This window comes from Nicotiana tabacum, chromosome 8 (assembly GCF_000715075.1).
Source record: "Nicotiana tabacum cultivar K326 chromosome 8, ASM71507v2, whole genome shotgun sequence".
NCBI classification, from domain to species: domain Eukaryota; kingdom Viridiplantae; phylum Streptophyta; class Magnoliopsida; order Solanales; family Solanaceae; genus Nicotiana; species Nicotiana tabacum.
The window spans coordinates 41,710,677-41,716,676 of record NC_134087.1 but is presented as its reverse complement, the minus strand read 5'-3'; positions in this window follow the sequence as shown (position 1 = coordinate 41,716,676).

Here is a 6,000-nt window from a genome sequence, read left to right as displayed (position 1 = left end):
TTTGTGAAGAAAAAGGATGGTTCGATGAGAATGTGCATTGATTACCGACAATTGAACAAGGTTACAATTAAGAATAAGTATCCACTGCCGAGGATTGATGATTTATTCGACCAGCTTCAGGGTGCGAGGGTGTTCTCGAAGATAGATTTGAGATATGGTTATCATCAGCTGAGGATTAGGGCATCGGATGTCCCTAAGACATTATTTCGTACTCGGTATGGGCATTATGAGTTTTTGGTCATGTCATTTGGGTTGACCAATGCCCCATCAACATTTATGGAATTGATGAACCGAGTGTTCAGGCCCTATCTGGATTGGTTTGTGATTGTTTTCATTGACGATATTCTGATATACTCCCGCAGTCAGGAGGAGCAAGCAGCACCTCAGAGTGGTCCTTCAGACCCTAAAGGATAGTCAGTTGTATGCTAAGTTCTCAAAGTGTGAGTTTTGGTTGAGTTCGGTCGCATTCCTGGGTCATGTCGTATCAGCAGCAGGTATTCAGGTAGACCCGAAGAAGATAGAGGCAGTCAAGAACTGGCCTCGACCAGCTTCAGCTGCGGAGATTCAGAGTTTCCTGGGGTTAACAGGTTACTATCGTCGGTTCATGGAGGGGTTTTCATCCATTGTAGCCCCTATGACCAGATTGACCCAGAAGGGTGACCATTTCAGGTGGTCAGACGAGTGTGAGGTGAGCTTTCAGAAGCTCAAGACGGCTCTGACTACGGCACCAGTATTGGTTTTGCCCACAGGTTCAGGGCCATATACGGTCTATTGTGATGCGTCTCGTATTGGGCTTGGTGCAGTGTTGATGCTGGAAGGAAAAGTCATTGCTTATGCTTCGAGGCAGTTGAAGATCCATGAGAAGAATTATCCGGTTCATGATCTCGAGTTGGCAGCCATTGTTCATGCCCTGAAGATCTGGAGCCATTACTTATATGGCGTGACGTGTGAGGTTTACACTGATCACAAGAGTCTTCAGTATCTGTTCAAGTAGAAAGAGTTGAATTTGAGGCAGAGGAGGTGGTTAGAGTTACTAAAGGATTATGATGTTACTATCTTATACCAACCGGGGAAGGCCAATGTGGTGGCCGATGCATTGAGCAGGAAGTCCGCCAGCATGGGTAGTCTTGCTTATATTCCAGTCAGCCAGAGATCGCTTGCTTTGGATGTTCAGGCCTTGGCCAATCGTCTTGTGAGGTTGGATATTTCTGAGCCTAGCAGAGTCTTAGCTTGCACGGTTGCTCGTTCCTCACTATTAGAGCGTATCCACGAGCGGCAGTTTGAGGATCCCCATTTATGTGTCTTGAAAGACACGGTGCAGCGTGGAGGTGCAAAGAAAGTAATCTTAGATGATGATGTTGTATTGAGATTGCAGGGACGAGTTTGTGTGCCCAATGTTGATGGGATTCGAGAGTTGATCTTAGCGGAGGCCCACAGTTCTCGGTATTCTATTCACCCGGGAGCCACGAAGATGTATCAGGATCTGAGGCAGCACTATTTGTGGCGTAAGATGAAGAAAGACATCGTTGTGCATGTGGCTCGGTGTTTGAATTGTCAGCAGGTTATGTACGAGCATCAAAGACCTGGTGGTCTATTTCAGAGGATTGCACTTCCCGAGTGGAAGTGGGAGAGGATTACGATGGATTTCGTTACTGGACTTCCGATGACTCGGAAAAAGTTTGATGCAGTTTGGGTCATTGTTGATAGGCTGACCAAGTCAGGGCATTTTGTTCCTGTTGCAGCCACCTATTCGTCCGAAAGGTTAGCCGAGATTTATATCAGGGAGATTGTTTGCCTTTATGGGGTGCCTCTATCTATCATTTCGGATCGGGGTACGTAGTTTACCTCGCATTTTTTGAGAGCGGTTCAGCGAGAGTTGGGCACCCAGGTTGAGTTGAGTACAACATTTCATCCCCAGACGGACGGTCAGTCCGAGAGGACTATTCAGATTCTTGAGGACATGCTCCGAGCTTGTGTCATTGATTTTGGAGGCTCGTGGGACCAGTTTTTGCCGTTAGCAGAGTTTGCCTACAACAACAACTACCAGTCCAGCTTTCAGATGGCTCCATATGAGCCGTTGTATGGTAGGCGATGTCGGTCTCCAGTTGGATGGTTTGAGCCGGGAGAGGCTCGATTATTGGGTACAGATCTGGTTCAGGAGGCCTTGGACAAGGTCAGGATTATTCAGGATAGACTTCGTACAGCTCAGTCCAGACAAAAGAGTTATGCAGACCGCAAGGTCAGAGATGTTGCTTTCATGGTTGGGGAGCGGGTATTGCTCCGTGCATCGCCTATGAAGGGCGTGATGAGATTTGGGAAGAAGGGCAAGCTCAGCCCTAGGTTCATCGGTCCATTTGAGATTCTTGATCGTGTGGGAGAGGTGGCTTATAGACTTGCCTTGCCACCTAGCTTGTCAGCTGTGCATCCCGTGTTTCATGTATCTATGCTCCGGAAGTATCGCGGAGATCCTTCGCACGTGTTAGATTTCAGCACTGTCCAATTGGAAAAGGATCTGTCATATGAGGAGGAGCCGGTGGCTATTCTAGACCGGTAGGTTCGACAATTGAGGTCGAAGAGTTTTCCTTCGGTGTGTGTTCAGTGGAGAGGTCAGCCTCCTGCGGCATCAACCTGGGAGTCCGAGTCTGATATGCGGAGTCGTTATCCTCATTTATTTCCCGACTCAGGTACTTCTTTCTTTTGTCCGTTCGAGGACGAACAGTTGTTTTAGAGGAGGAAAATGTGACGACCCGAAGGGTCATCACCGTAGTTCTTCCTTGTTCCACGCTTTCGAGGCCTTGAAAACCTCGCTTTTAGTTGCCTCGATTGGCGTGCGCAGTTCGGGCGCGTAGCCGGAAAGTTTTTATGTTAGAATATGTGAATTATGTGAAAAATTTGATGAATTTCGATATTAATATGCATAATATTGACTTCGGTCAACATTTTGGGTAAACGGACCCGGACCTGTGATTCGACGGTCCCGGAGGGTCCGTAGAAAAATATGGGACTTGGGCATGTGCCCGGAATCAAATTATGAGGTCCCAAGCCCGAGAAATGAATTTTTGAAAGAAATTGTTTTTCTGAAATTTGATATGAAAAATTTGAAATGAATAGGAGTTAGAAAATATAGGTATCGGGCTCGTATTTTAGTTCCGATGCCCGGTACAAGTCTTAAATATGTGTTAAGCACTATCTGTAAAGTTTTGCTAAAAATGGACGTCATATGACATGTTTCGGACTAAAAATGGAGAATTTGAGTTATGAAAGTTAAAGAAAGAAAATCATGTGTTTGAGGCTTGATCCTATGTATATGATGTTATTTTGGCGATTTGATCGCACGAGTAAGTCCGTAAGATATTTTTAAGGTTGTGTGCATGTTTGGTTTGGAGCCCCGAGGGCTCGGGTGAGTTTTGAATGGGGCCCGGGAGGTCTTGGACTTAAGAAAATGCAGGTTCAGGTGTTGCAGACACCAGCGCGGTCGCAGTCATTTCCGCGCGGTCCACGCTAGAATCGCGCGGCCGCGATGGAACCGCGCGGCCGCGATGTAGTTTTGTGCGGTCCGCGTGGCTGAGTCTGAGGGCTAGGGTTTCAGGTTAACCAGCGGGGCCGCGCACCAAAACAGTACGGTCCGCGCTGGAAGGGTTCAGAGAAGCCCCAATTTTTCTCCCACTCGGCGTGGCCGGAACACATTTTTGTGTGGTCCGCGCCAGGTCCTCAGAAAGGTATACAAGTTCGGAAATCTCAGTCATTTTTCACTTTTCAAAAACACAAAACCTAAGAGCCGATTTTCCAAACAACTTTTCTTCTCTAAAATGATTGGTAAGTGATTTCTAACTTAATTTCATTATTCCTTAACATCTTTTAACATAATTTCAACTTCAAATCAAAGATTTTCAGGGGTGAAATTGAGTGTTTTGGGTAGAACCTAGGTTTTCTACAAATTGAGAAGTTGGACGTCAATTTGGGGTCCGATTTAAAAACAAATCATATATTTGGATTCATGGGGGAATGGGTAACCGGGTTTTGGTCCGAACCTCGAGTTTCGACCACGTGGGTCCGGGGGTGTTTTGACCATTTTGGGAAAAACCTTGTAAAATTTATTTTTCATGCATGGAGAGTGATTCATTTAGTAATTATTAATGTGATTAAGTAACTTATGACTAGATTCGAGCGGATTGGTGCTGGAATCAAGAGGTAAAGCTATACTAGAAGCGTGAGTTGAGTTTGGAGAATTCGAGGTAAGTGTTTGTTCTAACTTTGGCTTGAGGGAATAGGATTAGGATGATATTTGCTACTTGCTAATGTGGAGTACGATATATAGGCATGGTGACGGTTATCTATGCACCGGAGTCTAGCATGACCGTGAGTCTTGATTGCTTTTAATTCGAATAATGTGACACAAGCTCCTTGTTTATTTGATAAGTTTTATATAATGTGAACGGTTGAGGAAGAATGATTTAAAAGGAGAATGTGTTGTGAATACTCCTTGTCGGGATGTGTAGACGTATATATATATTCTCCCTCGTCGGGATATTTTGGGCTGTTAGCTGTACCCTTGCCGGGTTAAAGGTATTGAGTTGTTATTCTCCCCTGAAGGGGTCTACTATATGAAGTCAGATATTATGAACTATATTATGGGATCGTATGGCACGCAGTCCACTTATATATGATATTATGGGATCGTGTGGCACGCCGTCCACTTATATATGATATGAATTCGGATCGTGTGGCACGCCGTCCACTTGGTTATTGGCCTCCGTTGCTGGTGACATATTGTGCACTGTGATAAAGATGAAATGGGAACGGGTGGTACGCCTACCACGTGGTATATGGAAATAGGGATCGTGTGGCACGCCGTCCACCTATATATTGTTAAAAGGGATCGTGTGGCACGCCGTCCACTTATATACTATATTATGGGATCGTGTGGCACGCCGTCCACTTATATACTATATTATGGGATCGTGTGGCACGCCGTCCACTTATATACTATATTATGGGATCGTGTGGCACGCCGTCCACTTATATACTATATTATGGGATCGTGTGGCACGCCGTCCACTTATATACTATATTATGGGATCGTGTGGCACGCCGTCCACTTATATACTATATTATGGGATCGTGTGGCACGCCGTCCACTTACTTATATATGATATTATGGGATCGTGTGGCACGCCGTCCACTTACATATGATATTATGGGATCGTGTGGCACGCCGTCCACTTATATATGATATTATGGGATCGTGTGGCACGCCGTCCACTTATATATGATATTATGGGATATATATATATATATATATATATATATATCATGGAAACCGGAGTTCCTTCTGTTTATTTCCGATGTTTCATTTTTATCTGTTACTCCCCGATAGCATGTCCCCTCCCAGTTTTATTTTGTATTATCTTGTTATTGTTTTCTTGCACTTGTTGTATATATATCTGTACAGGTTAATTGTGGTAGGTACTGTCTAGCCTCGTCACTACTTCGCCGGGGTTAGGCCAGGCACTTACCAGCATATGGGGTCGGTTGTGCTGATGCTACACTCTGTGCATTTTTGTGCACAGATCAGGGAGAAGCTTGCAGACCACAACAGTAGGACTTCTGGGAGCTATCTTCAGTCCAGGGACTCTCGAGGTAGCCTAGCTGGCGTTCGCAAGCCAAAGTCCCTTTCCATGTTTTTCGTTTGTTCATTTTTTATCAGACAAACATGATGTATTTTTCCTTTCAGACATTGATTGTAGTATTCTGTAGTAGTCCGTGATCTAGTGACACCAGACTCTGGGTAGCATTTTGGTTCAAACTTCCGCACTTTTGGTTCTCAGTTGCTTTAGATTTAAAGTCTTCCGCTTAAATTTTGTCTCGTTTATTATATTGTTTGGAAGGAAGCAGGAAAAATGTTTTATATATTTGGCTTGCTTAGCTCCGATAGTAGGCGCCATCATGACACCCGATGGTGGAAAATCCGGGTCGTGACAAATACTCATCATTAGAAGG